This window comes from Bos grunniens, chromosome 15 (assembly GCF_055505025.1).
Source record: "Bos grunniens cultivar Pamir isolate PY7600 chromosome 15, Bosgru_T2T1.0, whole genome shotgun sequence".
Lineage (NCBI taxonomy): Eukaryota > Metazoa > Chordata > Mammalia > Artiodactyla > Bovidae > Bos > Bos grunniens.
The window spans coordinates 53,172,309-53,200,087 of record NC_141179.1 but is presented as its reverse complement, the minus strand read 5'-3'; the positions used below and the strand labels follow the sequence as shown (position 1 = coordinate 53,200,087).

Here is a 27,779-nt window from a genome sequence, read left to right as displayed (position 1 = left end):
GGTGGGCCTGGGCTGCCTGCTTATTCCTCCTGGCCTGTCCAAGGTCTCCATCTCCTCCACCTCCTACACTGGCCCAGCTCTACCCCACTCTCCCCCAGGAGCCTCCAGCCTACACACCATCACTCCCTTTGCACCAGGGCTTCTGAATTGGAGGCCTCCGGCACTGGGCTAGCATCTTCTTGGCCCCTCTCCCTTCCTCTGCCAGCCTGGCCCTTCACTGCAGGACACCAGACTCCTGAGATCACAGCTCCTCCATTCGTATCCCTCATCCATGGCACCAGCAGCCTGCTCAGCCCCGCGTTGCCAAGCCAAATGTGGATGAAGGATGTAATTCAGCCCAGGGCCCTGAGACCCAGGAACGGATAGCCACCCAGCTTGGCTGGGCTCCCAAACTTCTGCCTGTCCCAGAGCAGCCTCTCTCCCTTCTCATCCAAGACTTCACCCCATCTTTCTTGTTGGGCCTTCTCTCAACCCCAACAGCCTGCAACTCATCCTTCAGAGCAAAGGAACGCCTTTCAGAGGCTCCTCCTTCAACTCCCTGGGTCACAGAAATAAATACAAGGCTGCCCCCCACCCACCGCATTTCTGCACCCCTTCCAGCTCCTTCCCTCAGCCCACAACACTCTCCATCCTCAGCTCTCCTCTTAGCAACATCTCTTCCTTGACCTGTGCCTCTCCAGCTGTGCTTCTTCCTCCTTCACAATCAAGCTTCTGGAAGAGTCCTTGCTGCCCTGCTTCTACTTCTGCCCCCTCTGCCCCCATTTCTCACACCCATACAGTTAAGCCCCGGGCACGGTAAAACAGGGAGTCTTTGGGCCCAGCTCAGGGGAGAGCAGTAGGCAACCTGTCTTTCAAGGTGAGATGGGGTCTGGGAACCAGTGACTATCTGAGTTCCATCACAAGGAAATCTCAATCTCAGAAGTGACCTTGATGCCACAGGCTTTCAGTAAAAGCAGGCCACTATGAGGTAACTTCTGTTTGATGTCACTCCTGCTGAGGCTGGGCAGGGCTGGGGGGAGGGGAGCCTCATCTCTGGCTTCCAAGAAAAAGCCTGGACTCTGCTGGGAATTTGGGGTGGGGCTCTGGATAGGCATGGTACGACCAGAATGTATGTTTAGGTGGGAACTGGGGAATTCTGGAGGAGGTAGGTGAGAGGATTGATACCTTTACATAGCTCATGATATTTGTTTGAGAAAACATCAGTTGTCTGTATCACAGACTAGGATGGGCTGTTGATCACAGAGCAGGTGAGGGTGGGGACACAAAGCTCACTGGGCTGTCCCCAGTATCACCCTGATCATACAAAACACGAGGATCCAATCCCAAATGGGTCTCTTCTCAGAGCTCCCCAGAAAACCCAGAACTATTCAAGCCCAGTTATTCTGATTCTCCCTATCACTCCCATATACTTCGCCAAACCTGCCCTGACCCCTGGGTGGGGTCCAGGTTAGTTAGAGTCAAATGTCCATTCCTGGCATCTCCAACCCTCTGCCAGCCATCACAGCTCCCTCTGCAGATCTTGGTACCTGGCAGACCTGGTTTCCATCCTGGCTCTGCAACTTATTTTGCAGTGACTTTACCTCTCTGAGCTCCAGTGTCCTTAATGATAAAATAGAGATAACAGTGCCCATCTCACAGCACTGCTGGGGCTCAAATGTAGTAATGAATCTAGAACACTTAGCCCAGAATCTGGTGCAAGCAGGTATTCACTCACTGGTGCTTCTTACTCATAATTTCATCACAGGCCAGCTTAGAAATGGCCTCACTTGCAATCTTTACTTATCTACCCACTCATTCACTTATTCACTCATTCATTTGCCGTGCATTTGCAGGGAGCCTTACAATATGCAGGAATTTCACTGGGCTTTGGTTTTTGTCCTTGAAAAGCCTCAGCTGATGGAAAGACAGATGGGGTCTCTAGGAAGACAGAGGAGGCCCCATCCCTGCCTGGGTTATCAAGGAAGGCTCCCTGGAGGAGGTGATTCTTTAGTGGACTATGGACAAGGAAGGGGAGGGTGTTCCCCACTGAGAGACCTGCTGGCGATATAAAGGCACAGGTATCCACAAGTGTTTGTGTTTGCAGGAGGTGAGGCTGAGAGGTCATCAGAGCTAGGTCCCAATAGGGACCAAAAACACACAATTGCCAGGCCACAGATTTGGCCTCTGCCTCATGGGCTCCAACCAAGAAACCCTAGATGGCTTGTAAAACAGAGCAGAGGTGTGATCAGATTTGAGATTTAGGAGGTTCTTTATGCTGCTGGCTGGAGGATGGATTGAATATGAGACAACAGGGCCTGAAGAGGGGCCCTGGCCCTGGAAAAGGGAGGCTGCAGGGCCAGCTGGTGGTAGGGCCAAATCAGGGGCCTTGAATGCCTGGCTCACAGCAGGCTCTCACCCCTTTTTGGCACCCCCTGGACAAGCTTTGACAGCCATCTTGATGGGAAGACAGACTGGAGGGGTTAAGTTCTCAGAAATAACCCATTCCAGTCCTCAGATCACAGATAGGAACCCAAGGCCCAGAGCACTGGGCCCTAGTCTCAGCCCTAGGGCTTCCCTGGTCTACAGCCTTGTAGAGTCTATGGAGGTCTTCTGCCCTTGAGGTCAAGAAACACCTGGAGTAACAGGCAAATTTGGCCTTGGAATACGGAATGAAGCAGGGCAAAGACTAATAGAGTTTTGCCAAGAAAATGCACTGGTCATAACAAACACCCTCTTCCAACAACACAAGAGAAGACTCTATAGATGGTCAACGTCAAAATCAGATTGATTATATTCTTTGCAGCCAAAGATGGAGAAGCTCTATACAGTCAGCAAAAAACAAGACCAGGAGCTGACTGTGGCTCAGACCATGAACTCCTTATTGCCAAATTCAGACTGAAATTGAAGAAAGTAGGGAAAACCACTAGACCATTCAGGTATGACCTAAATCAAATCCCTTATGATTATACAGTGGAAGTGAGAAATAGATTTAAGGGCCTAGATCTGATAGATAGAGTGCCTGATGAACTATGGAATGAGGTTCGTGACATTGTACAGGAGACACGAATCAAGACCATTCCCATGGAAAAGAAATACAAAAAAGCAAAATGGCTGTCCGGGGAGGCCTTACAAATAGCTGTGAAAAGAAGAGAAGCGAAAAGCAAAGGAGAAAAGGAAAGATATAAGCATCTGAATGCAGAGTTCCAAAGAATAGCAAGAAGAGATAAGAAAGCCTTCTTCAGCGATCAATGCAAAGAAATAGAGGAAAACAACAGAATGGGAAAGACTAGGGATCTCTTCAAGAAAATCAGAGATACCAAAGGAACATTTTATGCAAAGATGGGCTCGATAAAGGACAGAAATGGTATGGACCTAACAGAAGCAGAAGATATTAAGAAGAGATGGCAAGAATACACAGAAGAACTGTACAAAAACGATCTTCACGACCCGGATAATCACGATGGTGTGATCACTGACCTAGAGCCAGACATCCTGGAATGTGAAGTCAAGTGGGCCTTAGAAAGCATCACCACGAACAAAGCTAGTGGAGGTGATGGAATTCCAGTGGAGCTATTCCAAATCCTGAAAGGTGATCCTGTGAAAGTGCTGCACTCAATATGCCAGCAAATTTGGAAAACTCAGCAGTGGCCACAGGACTGAAAAGGTCAGTTTTCATTCCAATCCCAAAGAAAGGCAATGCCAAAGAATGCTCAAACTACCACACAATTGCACTCATCTCACATGCTAGTAAAGTAACGCTCAAAATTCTCCAAGCCAGGCTTCAGCAATATGTGAACTGTGAACTTCCTGATGGTCAAGCTGGTTTTAGAAAAGGCAGAGGAACCAGAGATCAAATTGCCAACATCCGCTGGATCATTGAAAAAGCAAGAGACTTCCAGAAAAGCATCTATTTCTGCTTTATTGACTATGCCAAAGCCTTTGACTGTGTGGATCACAATAAACTGTGGAAAATTCTGAAAGAGATGGGAATACCAGACCACCTGATCTGCCTCTTGAGAAATTTGTATGCAGGTCAGGAAGAAACAGTTAGAACTGGACATGGAACAATAGACTGGTTCCAAACAGAAAAAGGAGTTTGTCAAGGCTGTATATTGTCACCCTGTTTATTTAACTTATATGCAGAGTACATCATGAGAAACGCTGGACTGGAGGAAGCACAAGCTGGTGTAAAGATTGCCGGGAGAAATATCAATAACCTCAGATATGCAGATGACACCACCCTTATGGCGGTAAAAGTGAAGAGGAACTAAAAAGCCTCTTGATGAAAGTGAAAGTAGAGAGTGAAAAAGTTGGCTTAAAGCTCAACATTCAGAAAACGAAGATCATGGCATCCAGTCCCATCACTTCATGGGAAATAGATGGGGAAACAGTGGAAACAGTGTCAGACTTTATTTTTCTGGGGTCCAAAATCACTGCAGATGGTGATTGCAGCCATGAAATTAAAAGACGCTTACTCCTTGGAAGGAAAGTTATGACCAACCTAGATAGCATATTCAAAAGCAGAGACGTTACTTTGTCAACAAAGGTCTGTCTAGTCAAGGCTATGGTTTTCCCTGTGGTCATGTATGGATGTGAGAGTTGGACTGTGAAGAAGGCTGAGCGCCGAAGAATTGATGCTTTTGAACTGTGGTGTTGGAGAAGACTCTTGAGAGTCCCTTGGACTGCAAGGAGATCCAACCAGTCCATTCTGAAGGAGATCAGCCCTGGGATTTCTTTGGAAGGAATGATGCTAAAGCTGAAACTCCAGTACTTTGGCCACCTCATGCAAAGAGATGACTCATTGGAAAAGACTCTGATGCTGGGAGGGATTGGGGGCAGGAGGAGAAGGGGACGACAGAGGATGAGACGACTGGATGGCATCACTAACTCGATGGATGTGAGTCTGAGTGAACTCTGGGAGTTGGTGATGGACAGGGAGGCCTGGCGTGCTGCGGTTCACGGGGTTGCAAAGAGTCGGACATGACTGAGCAACTGATCTGATCTGGCCTTGAACCTGTTCCCAAGTCTGCCACCCCAGTCTCTTCCCAGGGGAAGCAAGGGTGCGGCTTTGGTAGATGAGGACTCAGAGGGGCCCAGAAGGATGACTTGTTACAACTGCCCAGCCCAAGTGGGCCCTCCCATTTTTGAGTGGGGAGAGGGGTCTTAGAGCTTCCTGAGTTCTCTCTTCTTCTCTTTCACACCCTTTTGGCAGCTAAGGAAACTGGGGCCCAGAGAAGAGAGGCATTCAGCTCCTGGGATAAACACAGCTCTCTGGACCTTGGAATGAGTGTCAGGTGTGGGAGACAGAACACTGGGCCCTAGTCTCAGCCCTAGGGCTTCCCTGGAAGCTCAGTCGGTAAAGAATCCACCTGCAATGCAGGAGAACGGGGTTCAATCCCTAGGTCAGGAAGATGCCCTGGAGAAGGAAACGGCAATCCACTCCAGTATTCTTGCCTGGAAAATCTCATGGATAGAGGAGCCTGGTGGGCTACAGTCCATGGACTCACAAGAGTCGGACATGACTGAGCAACTGAATCACCACCAGTCTCAGCCCTGCTGCGAGGGGCTGGACTCATGATTCCTGAGGACACTCAGCTGGGGAGGGGTGGAATTCCTCCTGCAACAGCACCTGGCTATGGCCTGGCCCCAGTGCTCAGCACTGTTTCCAGTGCTGTTCCTAGGGCACACTTCCCTTCCTTAGCAGCCTCTGGGAGGCAAGGCTGAGGAGGTCAAAATGGGAAGAAACCATGCGGTCTCTGGTTTGGGTCTGGGCTGGCAGAGGAGCCCAGGCCCCACCCTGCCTAAGGGGACAAATGATCCCATCAGCACACCTGGGTCTCCTTGGGGGGCTTGGCGAGGAGGCCCGGCTCTGGTCCCTAGAGCCTGCAGACCTGACCAAGCCCCCTCCGTGTCTGGCCTTGTGCTTGACCGTGACCCTACCCAGGAGAGTGAATGGACTGTGGGGGTATATGGGACTGCACCGGAGAGACGGTTACTAACTGGTTACAGTGATCAGTGCCACGTGACGGCTGCCTTCCAGTCTCACGAGGAGAGGCTGGTGCGGGGGGCGGTGGGCAAGGCCCCACTCACTGCATTTCCCCGATGGGAAACCCGAGGCCCCACTTCAAATTAATCACCAAGCTCTGCTTGTTCTCCATCTTTATACTTGTCAGGCTGTCCCCTCCTCTCATCCTGCGGTCCCTGCCTCAGGCTAGTCAGCAGCCACTTCCTGCTCCGTGTCTTCCACCTCCCCAGCCAATGCATCCCCTTTCTGCAGCTAGAGAGGTCCTTGCTCAGCAAAAACCTAACCTCAGGGCTCCCCCGTCCAAGCAGTTGTATGGCTTCCCAGTGCCTGGGGATAAGAACAAACCTAGTCTCTGCTGATCTCTCGGTTCTCAGCACTCATATGCAGCCCATCCACTCACACATAACCCACAGGGCACCAACCCATTTTCACTTCCTGAGTCCAGCTGTGCTCTCCTGCGTGTCCCAGTCGGTGCTGTTTGTGCCCCTGGGTCGCTCTACAGGGCAGGTGGCAGGCTCTGGCTGTGAACTCAATGACATGGGAGACCCAGATCCTGCCCTCAGGAGCTCAGCATAGAAAAGGAACATACAAGTACCTGAAGATCCACAATCCAAGGCAGACATCCTGTTCCAGAGCCTGGTGGAAGCCCAGGCAGGGAGGGATGGTTCTGGGGGTAGGGAAGTCTTGATAGAGGAGGCAGCAACAAAACGGCCAAGTGTCCACAGAGGCCAAGGGCATTTCAGACAGAGAAAACAGCAAGGGCAGAGACTGGATGAGGCGCATGGAAGGACAGTGAACACAGCTAGAGCGGCAGTGTACCAGCAAATGTGGTCAGAAAAGAGGATCAAACTTATAACAATAATGATATGAGCACTGAGCCCGGTGTGCCAGATACACAATCATCATGACCTGTGAGACAATACTGGTATTGTTTTCGATTTATACTTCAAGTGGGAAAACTAAGCCACAGAAAGGTTAGTTAATTCGCCCAAGGTAGCACAGGTAGGAGTGATGGGCTATGAACCCAGGCAGTATGGATCAGAGTCTATAGTCTTAGCTCCTACAGTGCACCAGGGCTGGAGTAGGGAAGCACTCGGGTGACAGGCAAGTCCAGCCTCTCCACTGCTCTGCCCAACCTGCCTGGGACCTGGCTTGCTAAGGTTCACCTTCTCACGAATCACAGGGCCCCATAAATGCTGCCTCCTCCAGGAAGTCTTAAGGAATCAACTAGAAGGATTCCCTCTACTTCCAGAAGCCCCCACGGGAAATTGGTGATGAAGTATGGCTTTTCAAACAGAGCCTCCTAAGCCCAGTTGCCCAGTGGATTCCTGGACCCCCTCTGCCTGTCAAGCACCTCTGGCTGTGGGGAGCCGCCTCCTCCATTCCATGGTAATCTTGTTCATTCAAAGTGGGCACCTGACCCAGAGCTGGTCAGTCAGAGCATCCATCCAGACCCCTTACCAGTGATTGGTTCGGGGGAACAAATTAGGGTCTACCCCAGGCTTTTGGTGGAATCAACATGAAAGTTTCCCTCCCAGGATTATTAGCCACGAGGGCCATGGAAGCCTGGTGCTTCTGGAAAGGACTTGGATGAGAATGTAGTAATCCAGCAGAAGGTCCAGAGAAGAACTTCCCTGGTGGTCCAGTGGTTAAGACTCTGCACTCTCAGTGCAGGGAGCCTGGGTGTCGATCCCACAGGTCACAACTAAGACCTGGTGTAGCCAAAAAAATAAATATTTAAAAAAGAGAAGAAAATCAGGAGCAACGATATAAAAAGAGAGAATACTGATGGCATCATTGTAACTGGTGGATCTAACCATATCTGATCTAGGTCTACTTCTGAATCTGAATTTTTCTTTACATTCACTAAAACAGTTCCTGTTCAAATTGGTAGCATTTGTCGTATGCAATCGAAACATCCCTAACCAACATAATACCAAAACCACAGACAACAAAGGGAAAAATAAATTGGATTCCATAAGAACTGAAAACTTTTGAGCATTAAAGGACACCATCAACAGAGCAAAAAGCAACCCACAGAATGAGAGAAAATAACTGTAAATCATACATAGGATATGGGATTAGTATCCAGAATATATAAAGAACTCACTCCTACAGTTCAACAACTACAAAAAAAAGCAATTCAAAAATTGGTAAAAGACTTGAATAGATACTCTCCAAAGAATATATCCAAATGACTAATAAGCACTCAAAACCTGTGTTTTGAAAAGATGCTCATCAAAACTAATCAGTAGGAAAATGCAAACGCAAACCATATGTAGATACACACCTCACAGTCATCAGGATGGCTATTATAAGACAAAACATGAAATAGCAAGTGTCGGTAAGGATGTGGAGATCCTGGAACCCCTGGACATTGCTGGTGCGAATGTAAAATGGTGCAGTTGTGAAAAACAGTAATGGCAGTTCCTCAAAACAAAGAAAGAAACAAACAAACACAGAACTGCTAGAAGATCCAGCAGTTTCACTTCTAGGTGAAAAGAAGGGAAAGCAAAGACTCAAACAGATATTTATACACCAGTGTTCCTAACAGTATTCTTTACAACAGCCTAAAGGTAGAAACAGCCTAAATGTCCACGGACGGAAGAACGGATAAGCCAGTGGTGGTGCCTACATGGATGTTTGCTTTCCTGGGTACGTACCTAAGAAGAGAACTGTTGGGTCATACAGTAACTCTATGTCTAACTTTTGAAGAACGGATAAAATTTTCCAAAGTGGCTGCCCCATTTCACATTCCTATCAGCCACATATGAGAGTTTCAGTTTCTCCACGTCCTCACCAACACTTGTTACTGTCTTGTCTTTTTCCTTATTTCCATCCAAGTAGGCATAAAGTGGTCTCATACTGTGATCTTGACTTACATTTTCCTAATTACTCCTTTTTGGTTATTGTTTATATTTTGCCTTTGCAGTACAGGTATTTCTGATCTAAGGCCTGACATCTTTGGTGGAACAAGTACCCCACAGAGTAGGAGAAGCATGGTTTTCAGGGCCAGACTGTCCTGGTTTTGCATCCTGTCTCAGCTTCTATTAATATTAGCTGTATGACCTTGAGCAAGGGATATAAAACTCTGAGTCTCAGTTTCCCCACTGACTAGATGTGGATGACAGTATTAACCTTTCATGGTTGCTGCTGTTGCTGTAAAGATAAATCTATAACATAGCCATGGTGCGGGCCTGGCACAAGTAGGTCCTCAGTGACTCACTAAGTCTGAGAATGTGACAGCAGAGCTTTCTAGGTTGGTCAGGAGACCTAGGCTAGTGACTGTTCAGTTTTTAATCTATTGTCTGTTTTATTTGAGCTACTTTCTACAGCAGAGGTATTTTAGGCTGCCTCAAACCTCAGCCTCTCTGTGCTTCTCTTTTCCCTCTGTGACATGAGAAATGAGACTGCGCACCATAATGTCAATGTTTGTCAATCTGGAGGGTTCATTCTAACACCTTAAAAGTCTTGTCTCTTGCCTCAACCATCAGACTGATGATGGTTTCGCTGCTACTTAAAGGAATATCTCCTCCCTCATAAAGAGCTCTCCAGGGTGAGGAAGGAAGTGAATTAAACCTTCCTATGTGTGTGCTAAGTCGCTTCAGTTGTATCTGACTCTTTGCGACCCTATGGACCATAGCCTGGCAGGCTCCTCTGTCCATGGGATTCTCCAGGCATGAATACTGGAGTGGGTTGCCATGCCCTCTTCCAGGGGGTCTTCCCAACCCAAGGATCGAACCCATGTCTCTTATGTCTCCTGCATTGGCAGGCAAGTTCTTTACCACTAGCACCACCTGGGAAGCCCCAAATATCCCTAAGAATCTACACGTAATGTTATGTGCAGTATTTTCTTTTGTCCACTCCATGAGCTGGCCAGGTAGGTTTTAGTACCCCATTTTACAAATGGGGAAATTGAGATTCCAAGAAGTTAAATGACTTGTCTGAAATCACATGGCCAGCAAATGCTGGTACCTAGATGCAAACCCAACTCTGATTTCAACATCTGATTTTTTTCCTCTGTGCAGAGTGTCCCCCACCCCCACCCTGCCTCCCAACAGAAGGCCCTTCAAGAACTTCTGAATGAATGAATGGCTGATTCTCATCCTCCTGACTTGACAGAGCTATTGTCATCTCTTTGAGCTGAGATCTGCCTCTTAGACAACACAGGTCAGCTCTCTCCTGGGGCCACAGAACAACCTCTACTCTGTTCCAGGACGTAAAAATCAGTGCTGCACAGGGAGTCAGGATGCCAGGCTCTGCCTCCACTACAGATTTAACTCATCTAGGCTTCAGTACCCAGCCAATGAGTTCTTTAACCCAAAGACTAGATCTCCTCACCTTTGGGTCCCTGGCATGCAGCACAGGGCTTGGCACATATGCCACTGAGCCAGCCTAGGACATCTCCATAGGCCCACACCTGCATCTTGCCCAGGCCTGCCCTCTCATGGAAGTGGTTAACGACAGGGCTGGACCTGAGGCAGGGGTAACAGGAAGATACCTCCACATGCCCAGCTCAGGGCACTGGCCCTTACCAGATGTGCCAACAGTCAGAGAGGAACAGTCAGAGTGGGGCCAGCAGATCCCCACCTCAGACTGAAAGAGAAACCCACTTCAGATACAAATGGGGAAATGGCTCCAGGACAAGAGGGGTGAGGGTGGGTGTTACTGGGGAGGGCCCGACAGACACAGCTTCCTGAGAGTCTTGACCGGCTTCTGTTGCAATGGCATCTGTTACTAGGCTCCACTAACTCACCCCTCCTCTAGGGAGGACAAGTTAGAATCTCGGGTCCAACATGGGACAAGACACTTTAATTTCTCTGAACCTCAGCCTCCTCAACTTCAGAATGGGGTAACAATAATCTTGGCTGCATTTGCTTTCATGTGAAGCACTTAATACATAGTAGGTGCACGACAAATGATAGCCATTGTTATTACCACTTAACCTTCTCTTTCAGCTCAATATTGACTGAGGGATTTATTCATTTGTTCTTTCATTTACTTATTCATTCAGTCAACCAGTCAGTACACCCCTGCTAGGTAGGCTGCAAGAGTCAAGGATAAAGATTTTGGAGTTATGTACGAGTTGAAACCCTGTTGCCACTAGTTGGGATGCGTAACGTTGGGAAAGCCATTTCCCCTCACTGAGACTTCATTTCCTTGCCTGTAAAATGAAATTAGTAAGAGTACCTGGGTAGGCAGTGCTGGGGGTTTTATGAGGAGCCAAAGGGACAGTGATGTGCGAGTGGCTGGCATAGAGACTTGGAGGGAAAAGCAGGTGGCGGGTGGGCTGTGAAGAGGAGCCAGGTGAGCTGCCAGCCCTCCAGACTGGGCAGCTGGGCCTCCAGGGGCAGGATGGGATGAGAATGGGCTGGAGGGGAGAAGAGTCGGTGAGCTCAAAGACAACTGCTGTTTCCGGACCACGGGCGGCTCCCTTCTGGTAAACTAAGAAGCAGTGAGGAAACATGGAAAAAGAGACTGGAAAAAGTTTAGGGGAGAAAAGTGCCAGCCAAACGGGAAGCCTTGGGCAGCACAGAGTTACCCCCCAGCCAGGTCAGAGGACCACACACAGGCACACATGTGCACACACACTCACAAGCTGCACATTCTCACTCATGCAAACACATCCAAGGGCTTGCACAAACACACACACAGATGCACCATCAGAGGCCCAGCACTTTAGAGTCTGCAAGTGGCCTTCTCATTTATCACCTCATCTGATACAGACGGGTAGAGAGACTGTCCCTGGATTGGCTTCGGACCCATTCTAGAGCTGCCAAGAGATGTGCGTCCCTGGTACCTTCCAGAGGCCAGGGCCCTTCCCATGGGCAGTGCTGCTCAGCGTTCCCCGTGTGGTGTCGTCGGAGCTGGATGACAACAGAAATGCCAGAAAAGTTTTAACCCAGCTCCCCCAGATACACTTGTTCACCCTGCTGTGCTCCCCTTTAACAAATCACACCAGGACTCCGGACTCACTTTCCTCACCAGTCACACGGAGGCAAGTGCCTCTTCCATGGATGCCCATCTGGTCCTAATCCATCCCAGCCTCTTCCCACCACAGACTCCTGCGGGCACAGCCTCCGCCCTGAGGGGTGCTCATCAGCATATAACACTTAGTTTTCCAAAGCTCAGGGGAGAGCACTGTTACCCCCATTCTACAAACTGAGGCCCAGACAGGGAAAGTGACTCTGACCAGGCCCGTGTGACCCCCAGTCCCGCCCGCACTGTCCACTCCTCCTCACAGCCCAGTCCCCACGCCGTTGCTGTCTCCTCCACCCTCTGCTCTGCACAGACTGTAGCTTTAGCCACAATCAGGCCAAAGAAGGGAGGTGGACCCTCAAGTCCGCTCGCACTCTCTCTCCATGAGAGAGTGGGCTCATGACCTGCAATGAGCCAAAGTGGCTGCAGGTGGTCCCTGTGACAAGCTCTGGGCAGGGGATGGCACTCAGCACCCTCAGGGCACTGACCCAGAACACTCACCCAGGAGGCAGTGAGCACCACGCAGGTCCATCAAGAGTTGGGAAAATTCTGACTACTGGAGCAGTCCCTCCTTCCTTCTGGTCAGTTCCTGTGCCCCCAGCTGTCACATATACGGCTCACAGTCGTCCCCGGAGACAGCCAATGAGGAAACCGAGAAATTGAGGAGGGGAAGTAACTTGCCTCGGCCCAGAGCTGGCAAGCAGCAGGGCGGGGACCCAAATCCCAAGAACATTCCAGCTCAAGGCCCTAAAGCCAAAGCTGACCCCGCCACTGCCCAGTCACTTCATGCTCTGAGTGTGATCATCCCTGGAATGGTACCATCAAGTCAACCCCAATGGCTGCTGGGAGGACTGAGTGAGGTGGCATTTAAAGACCAGGGGCTTGACATTCAGCAGATAACTGTTTTTCTCCTCATCTCCACCCCACCCCTCAGCCCTCTCCTCTGCAGCCTTTCTCAAGTCTGCAGAGAGTCCTGGCCCTGCTCACTGCCACCCCAGGGAATAACTAACCTGGTTTTCTCAGCAGCACCTGGAAGGTCCATTAAAGGATGTGGAGACCCTGAGACCAATGGCTCTATTGTCTGGTCCTCACCCCACGGGTCCAGATGCCATGGCCTCCCTCAGGGGACTGAGGATGGCTCTTCAGATTAAGGGTGATTTGGTGGGGGGAGTCTGAGCTCAGGCCAACCCCCTTCCCTAGCCTCAATCCAACCTTGAGCTTGGGTTTGATAAGAAGGCAGTCAGGGGGACTCTGCCTCAGGCCGGTGGTGGGTCTGGGCCAGCTCCTCCCCATCCGAAGATTAGTCCTCCTCCTCTTTCTTTTTCACAAGTATTTATTGGGCACCTTCTCTGTGCAGTCATCTTCAATGCATCTAAGAGCACAAAACAAACTCCTTGCCCTCATGGCATCTACATTCTAGCAGGAGAGACAAATTTGTCTTAGTTAATGAGCAAATATGCAGCAGGTCAGGTGGCGATAAGAACTATAGACAAACATAAGGGAGGGTAAGGGACAGAGATCCACAGGGATGGATGGGACTTTCTGGGTCTTCTTCTCACAAGACCAACTTCCACCTAACCTGAAGCAGACCCCAGGCCCTGAGCCCCAACTCTGTGCCAGTCCCTGCCTTGGTGGATCACAACAGAGGCCAGGGGCCCAGGCTGGGGATCCCTGGGCACAGGCCACAGCTCAGGACCCCAAGGGCTGCAACATAGAGCACCCAGAGCCTGCCTTACACTTGCAGCCCTGCAGACGCTTTCCCCAGGATTGCAGGAGAGTATCCAGCGACCAACCTTGATGTTTCATTGTAGAGACAGAGTGTGGGTCCAGAGAGGGGCAGAGATTTGCCTGGAGCACAGAGCAATGCAAAGGTGTCTTTGTTCCCCTCTCCTCTGACGGGTCCACAAGGGTGGACTAAGGGCTGAGCCTCGGCAAGGCACTGACCTGTGAGAGGCTGCCTGTGTCCTCAGCCAGCTCCTCCACTAGGCCCACCTAGGAGCACCGGCCTGCTCCATCCTCTCATCTCTGATAGCCAAATTCTCCTTCTCTAAGCCCCTGGAGGATGAAACAACTTCCCCTAGCCCAATCTCAAGAGACTAGAATTCTGGTCAACTCTACCTTCACGTGCAGATGGTGATTGCAGCCATGAAATTAAAAGACGCTTACTCCTTGGAAGGAAAGTTATGACCAACCTAGATAGCATATTCAAAAGCAGAGACATTACTTTGCCAACAAAGGTCCGTCTAATCAAGCCTATGGTTTTTCCAGTGGTCGTGTATGGATGTGAGAGTTGGACTGTGAAGAAAGCTGAGTGCCGAAGAATTGATGCTTTTGAACTGTGGTGTTGGAGAAGACTCTTGAGAGTCCCTTGGACTGCAAGGAGATCCAACCAGTCCATTCTAAAGGAGATCAGTCCTGGGTGTTCTTTGGAAGGAATGATGCTAAAGCTGAAACTCCAGTACTTTGGCCACCTCATGCAAAGAGTTGACTCATTGGAAAAGACCCTGACACTGGGAGGGACTTGGGGCAGGAGGAGAAGGGGATGTCAGAGGATGAGATGGCTGGATGGCATCATGGACTCGATGGATGTGAGTTTGAGTGAAGTCCAGGAGTTGGTGATGGACAGGGAGGCCTGGCATGCTGCGATTCATGGGGTCGCAAAGAGTCAGACATGACTGAGCGACTGAACTGAACTGAACTACTTTCACGTGAGTCCCATCCAGCCCTGAGGATCTCTACTCATTTCCCTCCCTCATGTCATGACCTGACTTAGAGCTCTTATCATGACCTGACCTGCTACCTGCCTCGGTTCCCTCATCTGCCAAATGGAGAAATGAAGGCACTTAGTCTCAGGACTGTCGTGAAGAGCGAGCAAGACACTGGCCAGAAGGCAGTCTGCAGACTTTTAGGTGCTACTCATATGACAGAGGTTGTTATAGGCTCAACATGCCTGTGTATCTGAAAGCCAGCATCCTCATGCTTGTGGAACCTCGAGGCAACCCCCAGAGCAGGGTCTTGACCCTTGATGGGAAATAAGTGAAAATTCCACAGAACCAGTTCTTCAGAAAAGAGAAAAACATCCCTGCTCCCAACCAGCAGGCTGGCAGCTGACAGGAAAAGCCCTTCCTCTGTCCTTGTGGTGAGAAGGTGAGGGGGGAGACATGGAAAGGGAGAGTTGGGAAGCCTGGGAAAACTGTCCTTATTCTAGGAGGAGAAGGTGTGAGCTGAAGTAACTATGTATCTCAGGCCCCTAGGCTGGGAGAGGATGTTCCTACCTGAATGGCAGGTACACACGTCTGCATGGGGTGGGAGGTCAGCAATGTGTGGGTCTGACCTGGAAGATGCCTATGTATTCACAGGGGTGTATGTGTTTGGAACTGCACCCATGTGTATATGGCACACGTGTGTGTCTGTGGCCCTGAAGTCTACATTCACATGTATGTTTGCCTGTGCTTATATCTCTGCATGTGGTACACACGTGCCCACTACTGTAAGTGAAAGTGAAAAAGTGAGAGTACTCGTCACTCAGTTGTGTGTGACTCTTTATGACCTCGTGGACTATAGCCCAACAGGCTCCTCTGTCCATGGAATTCTCCAGGCAAGAATACTGGAGTGGGTTGCCATTCCCTTCTCCAGGGGATCTTCCTGACCCCAGGGATTGAACCTGGGTCTCCTAAATTGCAGGCAGACTCTTTACTGTCTGAGCCACTAGGAAAGGGATGCCCACAAACCCCCAGTGCACAGGCCTTGTTTTCCCAGGCTCGGCAATCTTTGCCACAATCTCAGGCAGGCTGGGATGCCACGGAAGATTTGTGGGGTTCCTGGTCACAGCAGGTTCTCAATTTCCCTGGGAACAAAAGCACTTACATAAGAGGAAAAGGAATACTTAGGGGATTAACTTAGCCTGCTCAGCCCTGGGTGTAGGCTTCTCATGTGAGGGGGTGTGTGCCAAAGGCCAAAACCCTTTTCCTGGGGTCCTCAGACCCTCTGCTGCCTGTGGGCACTGACCCCTGCAGAGCTACCCTCCTGCCTTCAGTCACCAGCAGGAACCCCCGTCCAGGTACAACAGTCAATCACTTTGCAGTTTACAAGGATCCTATCCACAGCCAAGTCCTCACAGAGTGGAATGAAGTGTGGACCTCAAGCAAAAGTACCGGTGTCCTTCAATAGCAGGTCAGGAATGTGCCTGGAGGCCTCACCTCAACCTAACGAATCAGATCCTCAAGGGATGGAGGCAGACATTGACACTTGAAAAGTGCTGATATAGAACATTCCATACAGAGCCAGCCCCTCATCCTGCCAGTTCTCCCAGAATGGCTAAGGCCCATTCAGGTAATCTATACTGGCAACCACAGAACTCACCAGAGTGCTTATACTATCTCACTTAATCCTCACAAACCCACACAGAGTAGGTACCATGATTATCACCATAACAGATATGGGAAAGTGAGGCACACTGAGCGGACAGGTAACTTGCCCAAGGTTCGTATAGCTAGTAGCAGCAAAGCCAGGATTTGAACACTGCTCCATTGTGCACCAATGTTTCCATGTCTGGGTGGGAGTCAGTATGGTGGGAAAGACAATTAAAAAAAAAAAGTAAAAAATCCAAGAATCAGTGGATGTTCTCATGAGAATCTAGCACATACCAGATTTTACTGGTCAATGGCTTTAGAACTTGCATCTCTGTGCATAAAGGGCTAGAAGCAGCTCAGACAAAAGCCACACATGCTGCATGATCCTATTAGAGGCAGAGCAGAAGGGCAGCAGCAGAAACCTAGACTGAGATGGTGAGTGAGCTTGCTGGCAGCCAAAGTAGAAGGTGGGAGGTAGGGAGGCTGCGAGGGTTCCAGAGCTTGGCCAGAGTCACAGGGCTGGAGCCAAGGCGACCACTGGAGAGATACAAGGGAGGCAGGTTCACTGGGGCTTGATAATTGAATGGGGGGATGGGGAATAATGAGAAATGAGGAAGAAGTCAAGGATACACCCAAAGCCCTCCTTCCTGTGAGGGTGACTGGAGGGCAGAGCGCACAGGCAAGGACTGGACAGCCTCACACAGCAGATGCCCGGGGAGCGTGTGCTGCTTGTCCCCCTCCCTCCATTCATGCCGATGCCTGCTCATACCAGGGCCCCTCCCACCCTCACCCCACCTCACTCAGCCTGGAGGCTCAGGATCCTCCTGGCTTCACTCTTCCTCCAATCTCTTGGGGGTTCCTGGTTTATGACCCCAGCCTCCAGAGCCACTGCCTGAGCTCTTTGCTTCAGTCATCAGCTCGGGGGCTGGGGGGTGATCATTGGGAAATAATCAGGGCAAACTCCGTGAATCAGCAGGCCTGCGGCCCAGGGCTCCGGGCAGGGCTGGCAGTGGAAATGCTGCAGGGCAAGGGGTGACGCCCAGGGGATGCCCCCCATCTCTTAAACTCTCCACCAGTACAGGGTTCTGCCAAAGGAAACTGCCCCCACCCTGCCCCTCCACCCCACCCCTCTACCCTGCCCCTCAGTTCTTTAAGTTCTGAGACCAATTTCTCACATGGGGGCTGAGGCTGAGTGGAGAGAAGGGAAGAGGGATCACAGTCATGGTGCCTTCTGCTGTATTTTCACTTCTCTCCATCTGCTCATTCGTTTCTTTAATCTCTCCTCACTCATCTGGGCTTCCCAGGTGGTGCTACTGGTAAAGAACCTGCCTGCCAATGCAGGAGATGTAAGAGAGGTGGGTTTGATCCCTGGGTGGGGAAGATCCCCAGGAGGAGGGCATGGCAACCCACTTTAGTATCCCTGGACGGAGGAGCTTGGCGGGCTACAGTCCATAGGGTCGCAAAGAGTCGGACACGACTGAAGTGATTTAGCATGCACGCTCCCTCATTTGACTAATATTTATAGACTGGTCCAAGGACTGGGTTTCCACGATAGTGCTGGTGTCCCCAGTGGTCAGAGAGAGAGACCAGGGAGTTTTAGTCCTGCAAACCAGATTGCCAGAGGAAAGTGACTTTTTTGTCCAAAGTCACACAGCTGAAGTGGGGGCTGGCCATCAGCTCTCCACTTGCAGCCCACGCTGAGTTCAGATTCAGCTGTACTTTAAAGGTGCTGTTCTTACTAGCACCACAGGAATCTTTTCTATGATCTAAGGTGCTTGGAAAGTCTCTCAAACATAATAATGTTTGCCTTTGGGTTCTCCTCAGCCCAATTTCTTCTTCTTTCCCTTCTTCTTTGTGTCTCCTTCAAGAGCCCAGTGATCCCACAAATCCCTCATCCTGTGGGGAACGAGGACAACTTGGGATCTGAACAGTTTCCTCTCCTGGGACACCCTCCCCTGAACCACAAGCTACTCCAAGCACCTCCCTTGCCCTGATGAGAAGGAACCTCTGGATTCCCTGTCATTCCTCCTAGGCAGCATGTAGTCATGGACCAAGGACGTTCTGTCAGCCCAGAGAAGCAGTTCCAGTGGTTCTGGCTGGTTGTGCAGGCCCTTTCCTGGGGGCTTCTCAAATAATTCTGCTGAAGTGACCTCTAGTGTATCTTTCCTGGTAGTTTATAAACTTGAAAGTGTCAGACTGCCAGAGCCAAGGTCAGAGTGCTTGAATACTGGAGCTGGAATCAGGAAATGTTAAAGCTGGAGGAAAGAAGTTGAAATTGGGATTACAGGCTTTTTTAGAATGTTTGAGTTGAGATTACAGACTATTAGACTTAGGGCTGTAGAATCATCAATAATTAGAGCTGGAATTACAGATCAAAGGAAATGAGAGACAGAAATGATGCCAGCACGACTCCATTTCACCCCTCGGACAGCCAAGAAGAGAGAGCTGACCCTGTCACCCAGCCCGTGGGGTCTGGGCCAGGCCTTCCACTGCCCCACAGGGCTCTGTTCTCCAGATCTCCCAGAGTGGCATCCAGGGCCTCTGGGGCCGAGGCACTGCCTGTCTGGGGACAGTGGGGACAGTGGGGACAGTGGTCTGCCGCTCCCCTGTCCTGAGCCTCGCTGCCAGCCCACCACAGCACCCCATCACCACCCTGGATATATTTAGGTGCCCTCGCTAAATAAGTTTCCACAGCTCTGGCCACTGCCTTTGATGTCCCCTCCTCCTCTGAGGCCTCCGGGCATCTTCTCTAAACTGACCTAATGAAATCCCCAGGAACAACGGCTCTTGCTCAGCCAAGGCAAACATTTCTCCACCAGAACGAAGCCCAGCCTGAGGGAGTCTCCTGGGCCACTCAGTCTGGAGCTCAGACCCACCTGCTGGAACTCTGACACTGCAGCCTCCCTCTAGCTCCCAGGGCCTGCTCTGGCCTGAGGACCACACATCCTTGATCCCGCTCTTCTTAACTTTCTTCAATCCAAGCAGAGAGCACTCCTGCCCCTGCCATCGACAGCCCACACACACACACACACACACACACTCGCGAGCACAGGCCAGCATTCTTCTGTTTCCTCTGGTGTTTGTCGGGAGAGAGGCCTCCATCCCAGCCCCACGCTGCCCTGGCACCTCTCCTCTCGGCCTCTCTCCCACGCTCCATCCCAGGCCTTGCCAGAGACTCAACATCTTCCCCTTTCAGACTGAATCTTCCCAGGAGCCAGAGAGTCACTGAGAGTTCAATAGTGATCGAGGCTGGAGACAGGAACGGATCCCTCAGGCATTCTTAAATGGGAGACCCTCAGACTCCCACCTGCCCAGCTCCTGGGCAATCATTGGCTCTGTGGAATCGGAGACGTCTTAGGGCAGGAACGGAACCACTGTGGGGGGGCTCCATCACTACCATTATAGTTTTATAACCTGTTAAGGGTTTTTATGTGCCAAGCACTTTACATCCAGGAACTCATTCAGTCCTCACAATAACCCTACAAGGCAAACACAATTAATGCCTCCATTTTACAAAGGAAGAAACTGAGGCACAGAAAAGTTTTACCCGAAGTCCTACACGTAGAGAGTGCCAGAGGTAGGATTTAAACCAGGCCTTGACAACACGACTGCCTTGACAGTCCCAGGTGGTGGCGTGCTATAGGAAACCCCTTCCCCACGGTCCCCTGGGGTCCTGAAGCCTCTTTCTGCCCAGCCAGTGCAGAAAAGATGAGAACATTACTGATGGTCAAGAGTTCCTCCTGAGAAGCCCAGTTTCCCTGCCCCTGCACTAGAGATGACCAAGACAGACCCCACCACAGTTTCCCCATGCAAGACACACCCCCACTCCACTGTGACCCCTTTCTTCACACACAGCACACATGGCCACACACAGCTCCAGCATCCCACCACACAACTCTGCTGCACACATGCACACACACTACGTACCAGCCACACTGCCACACTCCCCCAGGAGGTCTAAGCCCTGCCATCTCAGTTTGGAGGACGGGTAGGGGGTTCCTCCTACTTTGCAGGTGCCAGAGGGCTCCCAGCAGGATAAACCCAGCTTATCACCAAGCCCTGTGTCAACTCACTGGATAGGAACTTACCAGACGATATTTTTGTGCACTCTACAAAAACATTACATAGAGGGTTGCAAAATCTACATGAGTTTTGAAGATTAAACAATGAGACTTCAAAGAAGCTTCTTGTGTGTGTGTGTGTGTGTGTGTGTGTGTATGGCTTTGCTCACCCATGCACGCCTGTGGGAGAGTGACCATGGGACTAGCTGCACTTCCTCCAGCCAGATCCAGAGTGAGCTTTCACTCTCCCAAGCCCTTCGGGGTGCTGGGTAAGAAAAGCCAGAACCACCCTAGGGTCGTGGGAAATGATCTGTCAGTAGTAAGAGCTGCCTGAATGCTTCTCATCTTCCATTATTTGGCTCAGCATGCTTCACAGAGCCATGGATGTGCCACACATAGAGAGCACACATTTCACAACAGGCACAACAAGCATGCATGCACCATCATGTGATGGTTCCCACCACACAGTGGGCACACACCCTGGGCACACACGTGGAACCCCCAGGTTACCCTGCCACAGTCACTCACAGCTATAGATAGTACCACACAAACTTTTTGCATGCAGAAAGTGAAAGAGTTAGTCGCTTCAGTCTGGTGGGACTCTCTTCGACCCCTTGGACTGTAGCCCACCAGGCTCCTCTGTCCAGGGAATTCTCCAGGCAAGAACACTGGAGTGGGTTGCTGTTCCCTTTTCCAGAGGATCTTCCCGACCCAGGGATCAAACTCCGGTCCGCTGCATTGCAGGCAGACTCTACCGTCTGAGACACCAGGGAAGCCACAATTCACTGCTCACACACACACACCAAGCACACACCATCGCTAACTGCATACACCCAGTACACACACGTTGCTCACATTAATTTCTTAAACACTGCCCACAATAACCCCCAGCCCCCCTACCCCGACACTCTCCATCCCACGCCCACACTCACCACACCCACTTCCTGGGGCGCCAACGCGTGGGCAGACCTGCCCTGTACCCGTGTGCCCCGGCACCGATTGCCCCTCGGTCCCCTGCCCCGCACGGGCCTCACCTGGACCGCGCAGCACCAGTGCCGCGGGACCGGGGACGTCGCTCTCTTCGGCTATCGGCCATCTAGGCAACCCCCTGAATCCAAGCGCAGCGCGGGCGGCGGCAGCAGCTCAGACCACCCAGGCCTCCCGGCTCCTCGCGCCGCAAGAGCAAGGGGGCGGGGAAGGGGTGTAGCCGTACAGCCCTGCGCCGGCGCTGGAATCCGCCCAGCTGGGCTGGCCTGGGTTGCCTGCTGCTAGGGGCTCCGAGGGAGGTATAGATTTGGAAGAGCCACGGGTGTCAGGGTCTGCTGCTCTGGACTGGGACCCAGGACCCCTGGACTCCATTCCAGATTCCCTCACCTCTCCTACCTTCCTTTGGCCTCGGTTTCCCCCTTTGTATTGGGGTCAGGGGCTTAAGTGGTGATTCCGACTTTCCAGCTCTGACACTCTACAGTTCTGGGATAGGGAAAAGGGAGGAGGGATAAACATAAATGCTATTTCTTGAGCATCTACTATGTGCCAGGCATCCTTCTAGGTCTTTTGATACATTACCTCGTTTAATCCTCACAAGTATTATTATCTTTATTTTACAGTTGGTGAAACTCAAGCACAGAGAGGTGAAGTGACTTGCCCAAAGTCACACAGCTAATAAGTGGCAGATCTGAGATTTGAACTCAGTCGGACTCCAAAGCCCAAGTACCCCAAGTGGATTGGGGGCAGTTTCCATACCATACACTGTTCCCAGATCCTCATAATAATTGCAGGAGCTTGGTGTTACAAATCCATTTTAAAGATTAAGAAACTGATGTTCAGAGAGATTATTTCACTCCAGGTCAGCCAGCTAGTGGACCTCCGACTAAAGACGGGGATGGGAGTGATACTGGGCTAGTATGAGGAGAGTGCCTGGCTCATCACCGGTGCTCGTCAGTGTCTTTATTCCTCCTGTCACTCCTCCTCCCTCTCTTTTATCTCCTAAGCTCTCTTTTTTCAACATTAAAAGTTTTTTATTTATATTATTTATTTATTTTTGGCTGTGCTGGATTTTCATCGCTGTGGGGGCTTTTCTCTCGTTTCGGTGCTTGGGTGTCTTCTCCTTGCAGTGGCTTCTCTTGTGGAGTATGGGCTCTAGGGCATGCAGGCTTCAGTAGTTGCGACAAGTAGGCTCAGTTGTTGGCAGTCCCCAGGTTCTAAAGCACAGGATCAATAGTTGTGGTGCACTGGCTTAGTTGCTTCTTGGCATATGGGATCATCCCAGATAAGGGGTCACACTTGAGTCTCCTGCATTGGCAGGTGGACTCTCCACCACTGAGCCACCAGGGGAGCCCTCCTCAGCTCTCTTATGGACAGTGGCTTCTAATTCTCTCATCTTGGAAACCTCCCCTGACCTGTAGCCCTCAGACTAGCCAGCCCCTCCTCTTGGCTACCATTGCAGCTTTTAGTCACCAGTTATTGAGTTCCTATGTGACAGATTCTGTGCTAGGACTGTGGATCTAAGTCAGTAGGAGACTGCAGATAGTGCTGGCTTCATGGAGTTTATAATCTAGTGGGGGCCCTAGTTGTTAAATAGTCACAGAAATTAATATGTAATTACATATTGTGGTAAGTGCTTAGAAAGAAAAGTGAAGGGTAGAGGAGATATTATAATGGGAGTGGGAGGGGGAAGGCATCTAGTTTAAATTGTAAGATTTGGGGGAATTCCCTGGTGGTCCAGTGGTTAGGATTCTGTACTTCCACTGCAGGGGGCATGGGTTCAATCCCTGGTCGGGGAACTAAGATCTCACATGCCCCTAGGCTCAACCAATAAGTAAATTGTAAGTTTTGGGAAGATTTCCCAGAGGCCAGAGTGAGGAGTTGGCCTTGGCCTCAGTCAGGTGAAGGTTGGGGGAAGAGAGTCCCAGCCAGGGAAAACTTGAAGAGGGTGAGACAGGAAAGGGTTTGGCGTGTTCCAGGACATGAAGCTCAGCCAGAGTGGGTGGTGCCCCACGAGCCAGGAGGCTTGGTGGGAGATGGGGCTGAAGGAGCAACAGCAGCAGCCAGCCCAGCCAGCCCAAAATCAGGACTTTGGCCTTTGAAGAACTGTGGGAGTCATCAAAGCATTTAGAGCAGTAGAGGGACATAATCATATATCTTTTTTTTATTGGGGTATAGTTGATGTATAACATTTTATGAGTGTTGGGTATGCAGCATAATGATTCAGTATTTGTATATCCAATATCATTTTAGCCAATGTCTCCAGCTGCTAGATGGAGATTAAGGAATGGGTAGGAGGGGCAAGGTGGCAGCAGGTCTCCATGTAGGAGTCTGTTTTCAGTTCAGTTCAGTTCAGTTCAGTCGCTCAGTCGTGTCCGACTCTTTACAACCCCATGAATCCCAGCATGCCAGGCCTCCCTGTCCATCACCAACTCTCAGAGTTCACGCAAACTCACGTCCATCAAGTCGGTGATGCCATCCAGCCATCTCATCCTCTGTCGTCCCCTTTTCCTCCTGCCCGCAATCCCTCTCAGCAGCAGGAGTCTGTTTTAGCATCTGAGAAAAGATGATGGCAGCTGGCCCAGGAAGGATGTGGAGGCTGGAGTTCCAAAGACAGAGCAGGGGTATTTGGTGTCATGCACTGCGGTCATACTGTAGTCCCCCGACCCAAGGGGCCTTGAGGTGCGGCCACAGCAGTGGAGCTGGGTAGTGGTAGTGGCGGTTGCTGTCAGTCCTTTGTGGGGAGAAAGTGTTTACCTGTGACTCAAGGGACTTGGGTCCCTAGAAACTCTCAGTTAGGGAAGCTCTCCTCTCCCTTCCTGGTAGTCCTTCCAAATCTTCCCTCTTCACAAGCTCTAACTCACTGATATCCCAGCCCCATCTGCCACCTGACTCACCAAGAAATTCACTCAACAAATGCTCACTGGTCTTCCCAGGTGGCTCCTGCCAGTGCAGAAGACAGTAAGAGACGTCAGTTCGATCCCTGGGTTGGGAAGATTCCCTGGAGAAGGGCATGGCAACCCACTCCAATATTCTTGCCTGGAGAATCCCACGGACAGAGGAGCCTGATGGGCTATGGTCCACGGGGTCGCAAAGAGTCAGACACGACTGAAGCAACTTAGCATGTATGCAGTTGTGCACTGGTTCTGACCTGTGTTAGATGTTAGGACTGAGGCCAGGCTCAGTGGAGGGCACTCACTTAAGTTCCTATTCCCACCTGCTCCCCTTGCCCCCCGGCCTTTCTGCTCAGCATCCCCTTCCCCAAGAGGTGACTCTCCTTCTATCTGAGATGAAGGCCCCAGCAGTGCTCAGAGCTGCTCTCTGCTTCTGCAGCCAGGTCCTCGCACCCTTGGGAATCCTGGTCTCCCTCCCTGCTGGCCTGTGAACATGCTTCAATGTCTTCTCAAGCCTTGGACCACCCACTCCAGCCACTGCCCCTTCTCTTTCCTTCACTGCCAGTGGTCTCAGAAAAGTTGCCTCCTCTGCAGTCCTCAGCCCATTTGTCTAGTCTCTGCTCGCAGAGCATCCCCCTAATGGCCCCTCTAAGGACCCAGTGATCTCTGTGCCCTTGAAGGAGTGCATAGGAAGTCACTTCTAGATACTGTCAGAAACTCCCTGTGTGGTCCCCACAGCACCCTTCTCCTCCTGCTTCCCAGACTCCTCCCAGAGCTCTACCCCATCCTCGTCTTCTCTGCTCACTGAGCACATTCTCCCTGGGGCAGGGCAGTGGCTCTCCTCAAATTACCCCTGTGCGCTGGACACTCGCAGTTCCCACCTCCAGCCCAGCCATCCTCCTGCACCTCAGACCTACTGCTCCCTGGACTTCTCCCCTCTGATGACTGCAGTGCCCTCTTCTCTACAATAATCTCCCCCATGCCCTCATCTTCATGACAACACTGTCAGCCCAACACCTGCAACACCGGGACGAGACAGCCTGCCCTTTCAGTTCCCATTGCAGCTGGTATTCAACAGGCATGTATTAAATTCCCACTATGTGCCAGGATTAAGGAGGCTTACTTAAACAAATGCAACAACAAAAAAGAAAAAAATCATAAAGGAAAAAAAAATCGATAAACTCAAGTGTAATAAAAATTTAGAAGTTCTATTAATCCAAAATACTAAAATAAAAAAAGAGACCACAGACTGAGAGAAGGCATTGCAAAATGTAATGAAGGATTATTTTTCAGCACATATAAATAGCTCCTGTATACCAATAAGAAGAAACCAAACAACCTAATAGAAAAATGAGCAAAAAACATGAGCAGACATTTCACAGAAGAGAAAGCAGGCATGGCCAACACACATATGAAAATATACTCAACCTCACAATCAACCAGGGAAAATTCCATTAAAACCATAATGAAATACCATTTCATACACATCAGACTAGAAACAATTAAAGAGTTTGATAATACCAACTTTGTTGAGGGTGTGGAGAGACAGGAACTCTATGTACTGTTGTTGGGACTAGAAATCAAACATACAAGCTGAAGAGCAATTTGTCAATATCTAGTAGTTGAAGATGCACATGATCTAAGATTGAATCATTGCACTCCAACATAAATAACCTGGAGAAACTCTGGCAGGTGTAGAAAACTGTACATCACAGCATTGTATCTAAAGCAAAACATTCAGAACAATCTAATTGTCTATCGATAAGAGAATGGAAAATACATTTTTATTCAAGTGTCGCTTGCTATCTGAACTCACTCTCCTGATAATTTCTACCATGACTTTTAAAACTTTTAACTAGTAGAAAACCTGGTTTAAACCTGCAGGTGTTCCCCAGCACAAGCCTGGGTGAGATGATGTGAAGTGAGCTGTGATGGTAACTCAGCTGTTCAGGTAGGATAGGCTTGCATGTCATGCTCAAGTTCCTTAAACGTATTTGGTATGTAATTGTGACAATCTTCTCATTGTTAAGCAGAACTGTCTTCTAAGAGAGTGGGAAAGCCTGAATCTGAGAGGCTGAAGAAAGCTCACTCATTAGAAGAAAATCTGGAAGTAATAAAGCTCATTGAGAGGGCTGAACATGTGAAAGTTGTAAGCTTGGCCAGGCATGTGTGCGTGCGTGCAAAGTTGCTTCAGTCATGTCTGACTCTTTGCAACCCTATGGACTGTAGCCTGGCAAGCTCCTCTGTCCGTGGGATTCTCCAGGCAAGAATACTGGAGTGGCTTGCCATTTCCTTCTCCAAGGGATCTTCCCAACCCAGGGACTGAACCCAGGTCTCTTATATCTCCTGCATTGGCAGGCAGGTTCTTTACCACTAGCACAACCTGGAAAGCCCCTTGGGCAGGCATCCATCTCCCTCTATCACACATAGGAACTGTCCTATGTGTGAGAAGACAAACATAAAAAGCTCACTCAGTGTCAGATAATGAATCAATCAGTGTTTTAAATGCTTTAGGACTTTATGCAATGATGGAAATATCCTATATCTGCTGTCCAATATGATATGATGGCCTTCAGCTGCGTGGGGCTACTGAGCACTTGAAGTGTGTCTAGTACAACTGAGGACCTGAAATTTTTAACTTCATTTACATTTAAATAGTCTCATGTGGCTAGTAGATACCATATTGGACGACAGAGCTTTATACTGTGCAGAAATCTTTGGTGATCATTCATTGTTTTAAAGAATTTCAATGATATTGGGATAAAATTAGTTGAAGTTTACAGATGAGCTGGCAACATATTATTATTTTTCCCAACTAAAATTATATAATAGGAGCTTTCACTGGGCTTCCATGATGGCTCAGTGGTGAAGAACCTGCCTGTAATACAGGAGATGCGAGTTTGATTCCTGGGTCTGGAAGGTTCCTCTAGAGAAGAAAATGACAACCCACTTCAGTATTCTTGCTTGGAAAATCCAATGGACAGAGGAGTCTGGTGGGCTACAGTCCATGGGGTTGCAAAGAGTCGGACACAACTGAGCACATGCATGCACAAGCTTTCACTATCTACAGATTTACTGTTAGGAATGGGCTGTGCTCTGATAAAAAGGGAATACCTGTATACACACGTAATGGAATACTATACAACAGAGAAAATGAGTGAACTAGGGCAAGATATCCAGAAAGCTAAACCTCACAAGTATAATCAGACTGAAGAAAGAAGTATATGGAAAGACACACACAATATGATACTATGAGCATAAAGCTTTAAAACATGCAAAATAATACTCTATTCATGTATAAACATATGAATGGGAATGCTCAACTGGGTAGAGGTCAGCTTTCATGGGAAAGAGGAGATGAGATTGTAGGGGACACACAATTAAACTCTGCGCCTCTCCTGACTCCCCACCACCTGCTGCATGCTCTGCAAAGACAGAGGGTGAACAGGGCCAGCACAGAGTGGAAGCACCTCCTCTCAGAAGGCTTCTCTGTCCCTCACCCCAA

At 50.0% G+C, this 27,779-nt stretch overlaps 1 protein-coding gene across 6 annotated transcripts in view; it reads right to left on the bottom strand.

The window, feature by feature from the left end:
* The window catches only part of P2RY6 (pyrimidinergic receptor P2Y6), an 80,408-nt gene that overhangs the window by 13,961 nt on the left and 38,668 nt on the right, over nt 1-27,779 (bottom strand). For 2 of the 6 annotated variants that reach the window (XM_086340684.1, XM_086340689.1), the window contains exons 1-2: nt 12,485-12,624; nt 11,805-11,871 (exon numbers count right to left, since the gene is read on the bottom strand). The exons of 1 other annotated variant lie outside the window; for it this stretch is intronic. The gene's annotated coding sequence lies outside the window, so the exon portion shown is untranslated. Of the gene's footprint in view, nt 1-11,716; nt 11,872-12,484; nt 12,793-21,430; nt 21,606-27,779 lie in introns of those variants that run through there. 3 more of the 6 variants (XM_086340687.1, XM_086340682.1, XM_086340681.1) reach the window with 3 other exon arrangements.